The following is a 13919-nucleotide window of genomic DNA, read 5'->3' as shown; positions in this document are numbered from 1 at the left end:
ATATGACCAGAGACACTTCCAAACGCCAAGAATTAGGACCTGGCCATGCTCACCATGTCCTGCAAACGAAAGCTTACCCTGGGCTGTTCTTTGATCAAACTGTCTTCCATGTAGACCTGGTAAACATGACCCACATCTCTTCCACTTCCCCCGGGGACAATGAAAGTAGAATTTCAACTTCAGCTCTAACTTGTTATATAGGTTCTTCTCTTCTTCCCTGGACTTGTCACTCTTCAGTGCATTTCTAATAGGAAGGACAGGGGAAACCCTTATACTTGGTTTTCCCTTAAATGTGAAGCAGCATGAATTTATGGGACTCATAAATTCACGTTTGCCCTTCACTCATGTTTCCCTTCACTAAATCAAGTGTTTAACTGACTTCTTATTTAGTTATACAGTAAGTTGGAAATCCTTGTTTACTACAGCATATTATGCTTTTGTTAATATATTAGATTAAATCTAATTTGATGCTCTGATAAATGTTCATTTATTTTTTTACAAAAAAAGCAATACATTGTATTTTTAGTAAAAAAAAAATTGCACAAAAATAGACACATAGATCAATGGAACAGAATAGAAAACCCAGAAATAAACCCACAATTATATGGTCAATTAATCTTCAACAAAGGAGGAAAGACTATATAATGGGAAAAAGAGTATCTTCAACAAGTGGTATTGGGAAAACTGGACAGCAACATGCAAAAGAATGTAACTAGACCACTTTCTTACACCATACACAAAAACAAATTCAAAATGGATTGAAGACCTAAATCTGAGACCGAAAACCATAAAAATCCTAGAAGAGAACACAGGCAGTAATTTCTCTGACATCAGCTGTAGTAACATCTTTCTAGATATGTCTCCCGAGGCAAGGGAAATAAAAGCAAAAATAAACTGCTGGGACTTCATCAAAATAAAAAGCTTTTGCACAGTGAAGGAAACATTCAACAAAACTAAAAGGCAACCTACAGAATGGGAGAAGATATCTGCAAATGACATATTTGATAAAGGGCTAGTATCCAAAATCTATAAAGAACTTATCAAATGCAACACCCAAAAAACAAATAATCCAATTACAAATGGGCAGAAGACATGAATGACATTTCTCCAAAGAAGACATACAGATGGCCAACAGACACATGAAAAGATGCTCAACATCATTCATCATCAGGGAAATACAAATCAAAACTACAATGAGATATTACCTCACACTTGTCAGAATGGCTAAAATCAAAAATAGAAGGACAAAGAAGTATTGATGAGGATGTGGAGAAAAAGAAACCCTCCTGCACGGTTGGTGGGAATGCAAACTGGTGCAGCCACTCCGGAAAACAGTATGGAGGTGCCTCAAAAAGTTAAAAATAGAGCTATCTTAGGATCCAGCAACCACGCTACTATTTACCCCCAAAAGACAAAAACACTAATTCAAAAGGACATATGCACCCCTGTCTTTATAGCAGCATTATTTACAATAGCCAGATTATGGAAGCAGTCCAAGGTCCATCAACTGATGAATGAATAAAGAATGAATAAAGAATATGTGGGAGATATATATATATATACACATATTTCATATATATATATAATGGGAAATTATTCAGCCATCAAAAAGAATGAAATCTTGCCATTTGCAAGGACATGGATGGAGCTAGAGAGTATTATGCTAAGGGAAATAAGTCAGAGAAAGACAAATACCATATGATTTTACTCATAAATGGAACTTAAGAAATAAAACAAACGAGCAAAGCAAAAAAAAAAAAAAAAAAAGAGAGGGAGAGAGACAAACCAAGAAACAGGCTCTTAACTATAGAGAACAAACTGATGGTTCCCAGAGGTGAGGTAGGTGGGGAGACAGGCAAAATACATGATGGGGATTACAGAGTACATTTATCATGGTGCGCACTGAATAACATATAGAATTAATGAATCACTATATTGTACACCTGAAACTAATATAAAACCATATGTTAACTATACTGGAATTAAAATAAAAAACTTAATAAAAGAACAAAAATAAAAACACTTATATCTTTAAAAAAATCAGAAAGAAGAAACTGTGCGTGGGTTAAATCCAAGGCAGAGCTTCCAACCTTTAGGACTTGCATAAATTTTGTCTAGAAGTCAATGGAGCATGAATAGAAATGCTGACCTACCCCAAGCAAAGCACACACCTTCCCGGGTCCAATCACCCAGAGCTTGGCACGGGCCGGGGATGCCTGGGCATTGCTTCTTCAGAATTTCACTCTTGATTTGTTGCTGCCAGGATTCTGACCAAGGCTTACAAAGGAGGCAGGAAGCTATTGGCACAAAATGGTCCTATTGCTTTGTTTTAGAATCTTTGTCTACACCCCTGGGCTGAGAAAGCACCAGGGAAAGCCTGAGAACACGTAAAGGAAACAACGTAGCCCAATGGTAAAGACCGTGGATACTGGCCCAAGTCCTAACACCAGCTTTGCCATTTGATGGTTGTTTGACTGAAGGAACTCATTTTTAAATGATGCAACTTGATTTCATTCAGTTACATGACTATTTAAATTTAAATACAAGTGATAGCAATCTCTCTTTTTTATTGAAGCATAATTGACATATAACGTTGTATTAGTTTCAGGTATACAAAGTAATGACCTGATAATATGCACATGCAAAATGATCACCACAAAAAGTTTAGTTAACATCCATCACCTGACACAGTCACAAACTTTTTTTTTTCTTGTGATGAGAACTTTTAGGTTCTACTTAGCAACTTTCAGTTATGTAACATGGTATTGGTAACTATAGTCACCATGCTTTATATTGCATCCCCATTTGGGGAAGTTTTTTTTTCCCCTCTCTGAGCCTCAGTTTCCTTATCTGTAAGCTGAACACGGGCATACCCACCTAGGAGAGAATTTAAACGTGACATTAAAGCACCTAGCCCACAGTAGAGCCCCTGCCCCCAGGAAGTGTTTGCTAAGGGACGACTGTTGATATATTGCTTTTGCAGCTGATGCTTCCCTGCTCTGCACTGTCTAGCAAGTTCTAGCAGAGGTACCTCCATGCCCCAGTGGCAGCTTAGTCAAATCGCAGGCAGGAAATGTCACATCTTTTAGGCTAAGCTCTTAGCCAAGAACTGGGGTGTCAGAGAAGACTTTAGCATGAGAGGATGTTCAGAGCTACATGGACGGATGCACAGGAGTTAGCAAAACAAGAGAGTGTGGGAAAGGGATCCTGGAAGAGGATGTGTGAAGGCCTGGAGGTGAGACACAGTGCATCCTAGTGCTCTGTGGTCTGTTACTGCTGAAACTTAAGTCCCTTACGTTTTTCCTGCCCTGATGTCTAGGATGCATAACACATATGAAGTGCCACCATCTATGTCACTTAGAGATTTGTTTTGAAAAGTTTGTGTACATGTATGTGAGTCACACACACACACACACACACACAAAAGCAGCATTCTCCAAAAGTTCAGTGATAACTCTAGTCTTAGGAATCAGAACCTATTTCACAGACTGTGACCCAGAGGGGGAAGCCAGATGCTTCTCCGATGCAGGCACCCTGGGAACACCACCTCCACTGCATATTTTAAAGTGGCAAAAACCTGTTAGCTCACAATCCTGGCACCATGGTAAGGATTTCACCTGTGTGATGTCACATATGCTATTGTCTTTATCCATTTCCCCTTAAGTCAGGCTGTCAGTCATTTGGGTTCCTGGAGACGTGGAACATTTGATGGGCAGGCGGATTTTGTAATAGCCTGCCCCGCCTAACTCAGAGACTGGGATTTCTGCTGGGTTGTTGCTCTTGTGGTTTTGGAAGCCTGAATGGAGGCTCTTTGCACCCATGGCCTTGTGACCTGGAAGGGACAAAAACCAAAGGACCGTCCACCCTGGTGAAGGGGGCAGAGTGCTTTCAGCTTTGGGGCAGAGTAGCTAGTGCCTTCCGGCTCTTTGATTCTGTCCCCATATCGTATTCAGCCTTGTTTGCATCCCGTCTCTTTCAAAGTCTGCCACGAAATGACACCATCTGAAAACAATATCTTCCCTTAGAGCTCCTGAAAAGGAAGGAAGGAAGGAAGGAAGGAAGGAAGGAAGGAAGGAAGGAAGGAAGGAAGGAAGGAAGGAAGGAAGGAAAGAAAGAAAGAAAGAAAGAAAGAAAGAAAGAAAGAAAGAAAGAAAGAAAGAAAGAAAGAAAGAAAGGTAGAAAGCCCTATGTCAACCAAATGAAAACCAGGGCAATGTCAGTGTTCTTGGGCCTCCAGATATTATAACTTATGGGCAAATATAGCTGCAAAAGAAATCACAGCTCACTTCCATGCTGACGGCTTGGATCAGGCCAGACGGAGACCCCAGGTTCTCCTGCAGGGTCAGGCCCATGGCCCCCAGCCCAACCAGCTGGCCCCTCTTTCCATGTACCGTTCTGAAACCTGGGTTTCTCTGCATTTTGATCCTCTTCTCTGTGGACTATGTTGTTCACACGCAGGGGTTACTATAGTAATAGAAAAACCCTGTTGTGCTAGAAATTTTGCAAAAATATAATTTAGGCAGAAGCATGAAACTGGTGTGTTTATCTTTTCATGGGGATGGAAGCTCAGATCCTGAGCTTCCAGGGAAGCTGGAAGAATTCAGGTCTGAGCACAGCTGTCCAAACGCCCTGGAAGTGGGTCATCGCCTGACCAGTGGACTGGACGGGACTGTCAGGCCTGGGTGAAGCAGGAATGGTCTGGAGAAGGGGGTAGAGGACAACACCCCTGGCCCAGGAAATCGTCAGACTCCGAGTGTGTTCCTCACCTCTGCCCCTGAAAAATCTTGCAAATGAATAAATGAACAGGGGGCCTTGTTTTCGGCTCATTCCCCAAGCTTCTCTTCCCCTTAAGACTTGTGTCAGGGGAGGGCTAAGACCTCCCAAGAGCAAGGTGTAAAGCTTATTTGGGCTTTTTCCCCCTCCTCCCCTGGCCCCCATCTGGCCCCAATTCTAGGCTCACTGGACACTCAGCAAATGCTTATGTTGACTTAACCCATAGCACTGAAGAACTGGAGGGGACAGATTTCGTCAGTGGTGTGAAGGAATAAAGTAAGTGGATAGCCCCCTCTGCAGACATCTGTCTGAGCAGAGTTCCTGGGACAGAGGAGCTTTGAGTTATCATGGAAATCTTAAGACCTCTGTCTAGGGGTTGGAGAAAATGACCCTCCACCCCAGACAACCCAGGGCAGTTCTCGCTGATTCTATCATGCAGAACATTTCTGTGTCTCATGATGTGACCCACCGGCATATGGGCCCCACCTTCACCCCCCATTCCTTTCAATGTTTCTAAGGCTAATTATCTTTTCCTCTGCTCTGTAGCATAAATCACAGGGAGGTGACTTAGCTGTTCACACTAGCATTTTATCAAAATCACAGTCTGAGTGTGAGCACCGTCATGGATCTTAAAGATCATCTGGAACCGGGAGTGATTCACTATCTTTTTTCCACCCAACCCTCTGAAGGGATGAAACACACTTCCATCAGGAGGAGCCCTTCTAAAGCAGTGATTCCAATGGTGGGGGGGGAGGTGGGCTGAGGGGGGGGTCAAAACTGGAATCATAGGGGGTAGGGGTAGTAACTGTCAGGTTTGCTTTCTGTCGTCTGGAAGGCAGAGCTCTGGGGAAAGGTGACACAGGACAGATACATCTTGATAAAGGTAATCAAGAACAGCCTGAACCACACAGCTGGAAGCAGTCCTGAAACTCTGTGCCCCATGGTTCTGCTATCCCTTTGTCTACCCTGAAAATAACCAACCGAGTTAACACCTAATCGTCTAGATGTGGGAAGCCAGGGAGACCCAAGGAAGGGAAACAACCAGAAGTCCACAGAAAAAGACAATGCTCTGTGTCAAACTCAGGTCCTAGACTCCCACTCCAAGTTAGGATGTTGCACAGTACATAGATGCCTAAAAAGGCCTATGCTTTCTGAAGGAGAGGAGTAAAGGCACTGATCTGTTCAATCATTCATTTAAAATATGGGATGAAGGGATGAAGGAGGAGCCCAGGAATTTCTTGGAAAGAGGTGGGAAAGGCAGGGGAACGTGGGCATCAGCTAGAGGCATGGGAAGTAGAGGCGTGCTGGGTGAGGGCAGAGGCTGTTCTCCGGGATCTGCAGGCTGGGAGGGAGAGGGCTGTGTGGGTGCCAGAGTCAGCACTCGCTTGGACACCCCTGTCCAGCTCCCTATTCAGTGACATCATGTCGGTCACATGCCAGCTCTGCCACTTCCCAGCTAAACGACTCTGGCAAGTTGCCCAATCTCTCTGGGCTTCAATCTCCTCTTTTATAAAAATGAAGGTAGTAATGAAAGTCTTTATCTGCCAGGTTACTGTGGGGATCAAGCGACTCAGTGAGTGTAAAGTGTTTAGAATAGAGTGTCAAGTAGAACGTGATCCGCTGTATTAACAATGTTGAGGGCGAGCATCACCCTGGCTGGTGTCAGTGTGCCCAGAAAACCAAACAAAGACAGTCAGAGTCGTTCTAAAACATAAGCAGTTACTATGGAGCAAATGCATCAAAGTAAATGGGGGGTTAATCAGAGCCACCAGAATCTATCTTGGGCAAATCAATGAAGAGGGACTTGAGTATTGAGGCCTGTGATGTGCCTGCCAAGCTTGGTGCCAAATACTTGTCATTCTTTTTCTCCAAGTCCTCCCTGCTTCTAGAGCCTTCCTTCCACCTCTCAGGTGTCGGCTTGCATCCCACTCTCTGACCATGGGTACAACGCCTCCACCACCTGGGGCTGGCTCCCCCACAGAGGGACACTTGTATTTTCAACTTGACTGAGAGTTGCCATCAAACCTTCCTTGTGCTCAGATCTCTGTCTCCTACTAGGTGACAAATTGCTGCACTGATGAGCAAATTCTAGACATTCGTGGGATACTGATTTCTGAGTACCGGAGTTGCCTTCATAACCATTTCAGGCAATGGTCACAAATGTTTAAATCAGAATTCTAGAGAAATACGTGGTTTTGATAAAAGGAGAACAAATTACTCACCAGGAGGGATTCCTGATCACAGGATATCAAGCTACTTACTGCTTTCCCAGGGTGACCTTCGCCACTCTCAGTGTCCTTTACTTTTATGTCCCAAAGACACCTCCAATGCTATCTGTCCCAAACTGATGGCACCAGCTTCTCTTCAAAACCAGCTTCTCTTATGCTCTTTTTTGCAGGTGTTGGCAGCCCCCGCGGTTACCCAGGTCTGAAAAGGGTCATTCATTCTTGATCCCTTCCTCTTTCTTAACCCCCTGCCACCATTCAACAATGTCTGCTATGTTGAGTGTGACCAAGTACTAGGGTCTGAATATTTGTGTTATCCCCAACTTCATATGTAGAAATCCCAATCTGCAATGTGATGCTATTCGGAGACAGGGCCTTTGGGAGGTGCTTAGGCCAGGAGAGTAGAACCCCCCGTGAACGGAACAAGTGTTGTTATCAAAGAGACCCCACAAGAGAGCTCCCTCGCCCCTTTGTGCCATGGGAGGCTACAACGAGAAGCAAACAACCTGCAAGAGGGCCCTCACCTGACCATGCTGGCACCCTTGTCTTGGGCTTTCAGCTTCCAAAACTGTGAGAAATTGCTGTTGTTTATAAGCCATCCAGGCTGGTAGTTTGCTAGCGCAGCCTGAATGGACTAAGACATCAACTGTCCCAGTTTTCCTGGGGCTGAGGAATTGCCCAGGATGTGAAACTCGCAGGGCAAACATGAGGAAAGTGTCACGGACATAATGTTCTAGGCGAAATTCTGGGAAGAACGTGACCCTTAAACAACTGCACAACAGCCAGTGTCGTGCAGCACCCCTAGCCCTCGCAGGTAGGCCAGAAGTGCAGGAAAACTCAGAGCCTTAGAAGCAGTTCGCAGGAGGGGTGTACAAATACCCCAACCCCCTCGCTTTGGAAGGGATAATTCGGAGACGTGTTATTTTACACCATCTCTCAGTTTCTCCGCACATTTAAGCAGGTGATTAGCTGCTTGCCCTTCTCTGCGTCACTCCCCCTGATGGTACTCCCTGTACTTCTCGAATAAACTACTCACAGTTGAATCCTTGTCCCCAGTCTGCTTCTGGGAAAACCCCAACTAAAACAACCGCCACAGAAGGAGCCCTAGGCCTCAGATTGGAGCTTGTCGATCGGGGCTATTCAGTAGAACTTCCTGAGATTATGGGACTGTTCTAGATCAGTGCTGCCCATATCGAGAGTCACTAGCCACGGGTGGCTTTGAAGCATGTGAAATGTAGGCTGGTGTGACTGACCGGCTGAATTTTAAATTTTACACCGTTTTAACTTATTTATACTTAAAGAGTCACACATGGTTTGTGACTATCGTATCAGATAACACGTGTTAGGGAACAATCATATCTTTCTCTACAGAAGATTAAAAAAGTGTTTTGATTTGTTAAAAAACAAAGGTTGGGGGTTGATAAGGAGAAGAGGGTGGGGAAGGAGTGGGGTGAAAACCCTGGTTTCTGACAATTCCCTTTCGCCTGGGTCTCTGGAAGAAACTTGTGTAGTTGAAGGATCATGATTCACTGATGCCGTCCGTGAAGAATCCCACTAGCTGGACTCGCAGATCATAGACTTACCTGCACTAATTATAAGGCTGGCACCGCTCAGGATGCTCTTAGGTCTTGCAGTTAGTTCAAATAAAATCACTCAAGTATTCTCTTGGTAAAGTTGTTCCAGCTACATCCAAGCTACTTTAGTACCTCTTGTTCTTTTAGCCGCATGTTCTTCGAGACGATGTTTCCCACGACCTTGAGTTTATTAGGTCGCCATGAGAGGTTGAGAGTAATCTCCTCTGCGGGAACATTGAACACATCTTCCTAAGAGAGAATATTTGCTAATAACCATTTGTAGTGCTGAGAAAAAAAAAAACAAAATCTTTTCTCAAAGTCAGGCTCTTCACACGAACTGAGGGCCCTTGTAGTTACGCAGAGTTTTGTGTGGTGACCAGTTGTGTCTCATGCTGTTGTTGTACAGTGTACAGTGACAGGTTAAGTGCTTGGGCTCTGGGTCACGAGGACCTGGAGTGGACACCTGACTCTTCCTCTATGGGATTGTGAGACTTCATTACTTAGTTTTGCCCCATCTGTAAAATGGGCATAAGAATTGTACCTAATACCTGCCCCACCACAGTGGTATGAAGAGAAGATGAAGCAATGGAGGGAGAGGTCAGCACATTGCCTGGCACTTAGAAGGCACTCGATAATTATCATCAACTTCATCAATGTCATCAGACAGACCCAAGTTCCAATCCCAGATTGTGTGACCTTAGCCAAGTTGCTTAACCTCTCTGTGTCTCAATTTCCTCGTTTTTAAAGTGGGGATAATATCTAGCTTGAAGGACTGCGTGGAATAAAGATAATTTGTAGGCAGTACTTAATGTGCAAAAGGTACTTCCTATGTAATTATTATTCTACCTTTTTTCCCCCTGTAGTGATAAGCACATGGTGGGAATGTAGTGAATACTTTCTGACTTGATTTTTTCCCCTCTGCTGAAAAATACCAGGCCTCTTTGAAATCACGTTAAAGAACTCTGAAATTTGAGTAGTGTTTTATACTTTAAGATATGTCAGGGATATTCCCTCATTTGACTTCTTGTTTTTGCTGACTGTAATCAGGGATAAATTTTGTATTTTACATGGAAATTTCAGTCATATTTTTGTGATGTCTGGGCTAGGAATAAACCAACATTATCTGAGCACTTTGTGCCCAGCATTGGGTCCAGATTTACTTATATAATCTCGTTTTGTCTTCATAGCAACCCTTTGTTATTCCTCTAAAGGGCTAGTATCATACCCATTTCACAGATATAGAAACTGAGGCAAAGGGTAGCTAAATGGCTACAAGATCACACAGGGCAAAGCCAAGTTGCAAAGCCAAGCTGTCTTCCTCTAGAGCCCCAGCTCTTTGGCAGTCTGCTATCTCCACACAATGTGGGCTTTTCCTCTTCCTCAGGGAGCCCGATTCTGGCAAAAATCTTGTTATAATGAGTGTGGCCATGTCTGCCTCAGCTCTTCTCTTTCCTGTCCTTGAACCACTAGCTCCCAGCAGCAGTTTAGGTCCTGGCCTCCCTCCCCTCAAGCTCCAGGTGGATAGCAGTTGTCCCCACTTGTCACTCCATGCGGGTAGCTCCTGTGCTTTCTTCTCTGCAGTGAAAAAGCTCAATGAAGCATACAATGTGATAATGGATTTCCAATTGCTTTAGCTAACATCTTCGTAAATTGGTTTCCTGCGCTCGTTCCACTGCAGGTCTTTGCCATTCTGATGGAGACCAGGTAGTGCAGATTGCTGGGCCAACGCAAATGCAGTGTGTGCTGGTGTGCATGCTGCAGTCAGTCAAAAGCAAGTTTGCTGGGTGGGTCTAACATTTCTCTCTGTTTGTCTGTCTCTATCTCTCTGTCTCTCTCTCCAACAAACTTAATGGATATTATTTCACAAACACAAATGTGTTGCAAAACTCTCCCTTTTTAAAAAAGCAAGATGGTCTCTCATTTCCAGGCTTGCTGTGGTCGGTGGCACAATGACCATATATGGGCCAGATCCAGGCTGCATGTCACATCATTCACATTCTTGGCTTCCTGAGTCACTGGAAGTTCATTATCTAACCTTTCCAGAGAGCCTGCAGTGTGTGGGCGGTTCCATTCCTGCAGACGGACAGGAAATCAGATAAGCCCCATCTGTGTGCACATCTGCTTGGGGACCTCTTTACCTGTTCCTGGAGAAAGAGTTTCACGTCGACAGTGAAGTGACTGCAAAATTCTTGCCTGGATTTCTAAATCCCTCACTGGAGTCAGTGGACATTTCTGGAACAGAAGACATACGGCAGCCGTAACAGGCTGGATCAGAAGGCAGAAAACATCTCTTTAAATCTAAGACCTCTTTAACTGTGGAGGGAAACATCAGAAGTTCAAAACAGAGGCAGATTGTCAAACTGTTCCACAGTGAACATCATTCTACACATCCAGTCTTCATTCTAAACCTGTTCCTGTTCCCTTTAATCTCACAACTGTTGACACAGATTCTTCTTCTGCCCTAAATCCAGCCCTCTTCAAATGGAAAGCACCTTCGGGAACTTTCTCTTGAAAAGTTAGCCCTAAGTGGTGGAAGACCTCTTAGGGTTCATGCCTCTCAGTCTGTCGTGTGTCCACCCCCTCCATCTTTGCCCCCCAGTTTGTGTAGAAGGCCTTAATAAGAAACCATCCTGTGTGAGTCTTCCAGGGGTCTGCAGTGAGATGAGGCTGGGAAGTTCATTCCATCCCAATGGTAATGGTCTGAGGTCCAGGCTTAGTATTGGGACACCCATGTTCTCCTGAGGAACTGGCTGGCTTCTGTCCTAGGGACCCTGTAAAACTACCTCTGGGGTCGCCCACTTGAAGGCCCAGAGGGCAGTGCAGGTGACGCGAGGAGCTTGGGCTGGACGGGCCACCTGCGCACTGAGCATACATCACAGGGGACAGCTTGGTCAGCCCCAGCTGATGCTGCCAGCCAGGAAGGCAGCCCAGGACTGCTATACCTTCTGATTTTTTTTAAAGGGAAGCCAGTGTGAAATGTCTCAATTTTCTAAGGTTGGCAACCAACCAGTTGAAAACTATACAAACAGTACTGACGAGGCCCAAACAGAACGTATCAATGGGCCACATTTGGCCCATGAGCCACCATTTACCTCTTCTGGCCTTGACTATGAAACCCACATTCATGGTCTACCCTCAGCAAGCCTAGACGATGTGGTGTGCATTGTTTTACTCCATGGTATTTCAGTCTTCATCTTGTGTATGCTTGTTTTTGTTTTCTCCAGCCTCATCACTTGATAATATTGAATATTGTCTTGTTAAATTGCATGTGCCACTGAAGAGAGCTTTTTGGAATGAGAAAGGGAAGCCGCCCACTACTTAACTGCAACATACATTTCTTCCCTGCTTTCCACGCCTGCCCATTTGGACTGGTCTTCAGATGAATGTAGACTAGTCTAAGACAATCAGGGTAATTCCACTCCTCTTGCCAACAACTGGGTTAGGCATGGTCATGTGACCTAGCTCTGTCCAATGAGATGTAAGATCAAATCAAGGGGGCGGGGGGAGGCACTCTGGAAAAGTTGTCCTCTGTGAAAAATCTGAGTCTTGATGCCATTGTCAGTCCCAAAGCTAACAGCCCCGGGCCTCCCTCCCTCTGCTTCTGGTTAGGTGAGATAATCAACTTTTCTTCTTATTGAAGCTACTTTCAATCAGGTGTTTCTGTTGTTTGCTACCAAAAGCATCCAAACTGATACAAAAAGAAAATTTCTGGGTCACAAAGCATGCTCCACTCAGGAGATCAGATTACTTATCAGTCAGTGGGGTGGGCCCAGGCTGACTGGCCCCTGAGGCCTCTTGCATCGAGGAGACCAAATTGAAGACTCTGCGCTCTCTCTCCTGCCAGGTGCTTGGGAACAGGCCTTGGGCACATTCATTCAATAACATTTTACCGAGTCCCTACCTGTGCAACCCTCACCTCCAATGACCGTGTGACTCAGAGCAGGAAGAACTAGATGTGTGTTTAGGGACTTGACAGAGCTCCAGAAATGAAAGCTGCAGGGAGTGCTTGCTCAGAAGTGTCAGGTGAATACTCTTTCTTCTCACAACCTGTCAGGATTCCCAAACTATCAGGACTGGACCAGTTTGGGCTTCCATTCTAGCAACATTTTAGCCTCTTACTCTACCATAAGCTAGAAAATGTGAGTAGAAACGCCTGAGAGAGGCGTCAAGGGCTTAGCCATCCTCGAAGGGGCTACAGTGTGGAGGTGGTGGAGGGTGGCCATGACATTCCACAGTGGCCACTGTGCCCACATATGCCACCCTCTGGTCTAGGAGTCCTTCTCCCTAATTCTAGGTTCCTCGTGACACCTTCCATTTCCTGAACCCATTGAGGCTACAGCAAACACTATTAAGAATGATGATAATACTAGCAGGAGGAGAAATTATAGTAATGGCTAATCCTGAGTAAGACTCTGTGTGTCAGACACTGTTGTAAGTGCTTTACATGTATGAACTCATGTAACTCCCACAACACCTCACGACTTAGGAGGTCAGTTATCCCCATTGCATGCATAGGGGACCTGGGGCCACGGTCACATAGCTCATCCCCTAGCAAAGCTGGGCTTCGAAGCAAGGGGGTATGGTTCCGGGGCTCTTGCCAACACCGTCCTACCCAAAGCTAATTGTGCTCATTGCTGGCCTGGCAAGAAGGGATTAGAAAATGTTTACTTCTCACTCTCTGCAGGATCTGGATTTTTAAAAATCTTGAACCTGCCCTACTTTTTGCTGGGTTAAAAATATGAGACATGACAGTCACCACATGCTCTTGGGAGAATGTGTCTAAACACTATATGCCTTACACTCTGATGGACTGACCCTCAAGCCTATGTGTCTTCGTCCTACAAATCTTCCTTCTGCCCACTGAGGAGACACTGGAAAAAGAGAGAGAAAGGGTGGACTCTCTAGTAACTATATGGTCCCCAGGTAACCCTGGCTAGAGCACTCCAACCCGGGGAGGGGGTGAAGGGGAGAATGAGTCAAGTCTAAGGAAGGTGAACTTGGACAGGGCATTTGTCTTGGCTCTTTGATTGCAGGGCTTATAGCATGAGAGTCAGGGGCTACTGACACATTTCTACAAGGCGAACATCTGATTATCTTGGATAGATGTCTTTCTTCATTTAGACATCATTGGGTGTGTATGTTCCAGCACCGTGGCTATGTAACAATTGCCCCCCTTGACTTGGTGGCATAACACAGCCATCTTATGGGTTCCGTGGGTCAGGAATTCAGTCAGGCAGAAGGGGTATGCCTTGCTTGTGTTCACTCCACGGAGCCTGGGCCTTGGCTGGAGGCCTTGAAGGCGGAGAGCTGGGATCCTCTGAAGGCTCATTCACTCACCTGTCTGGTG

The sequence above is a fragment of the Eumetopias jubatus genome, unplaced genomic scaffold, assembly GCF_037043125.1.
Source record: "Eumetopias jubatus isolate StellerSeaLion01/CBP00866 unplaced genomic scaffold, mEumJub1_p1.0 scaffold_4, whole genome shotgun sequence".
Lineage (NCBI taxonomy): Eukaryota > Metazoa > Chordata > Mammalia > Carnivora > Otariidae > Eumetopias > Eumetopias jubatus.
The sequence above is the reverse complement of the archived record's forward strand: the minus strand, read 5'-3'. Positions refer to the sequence as shown.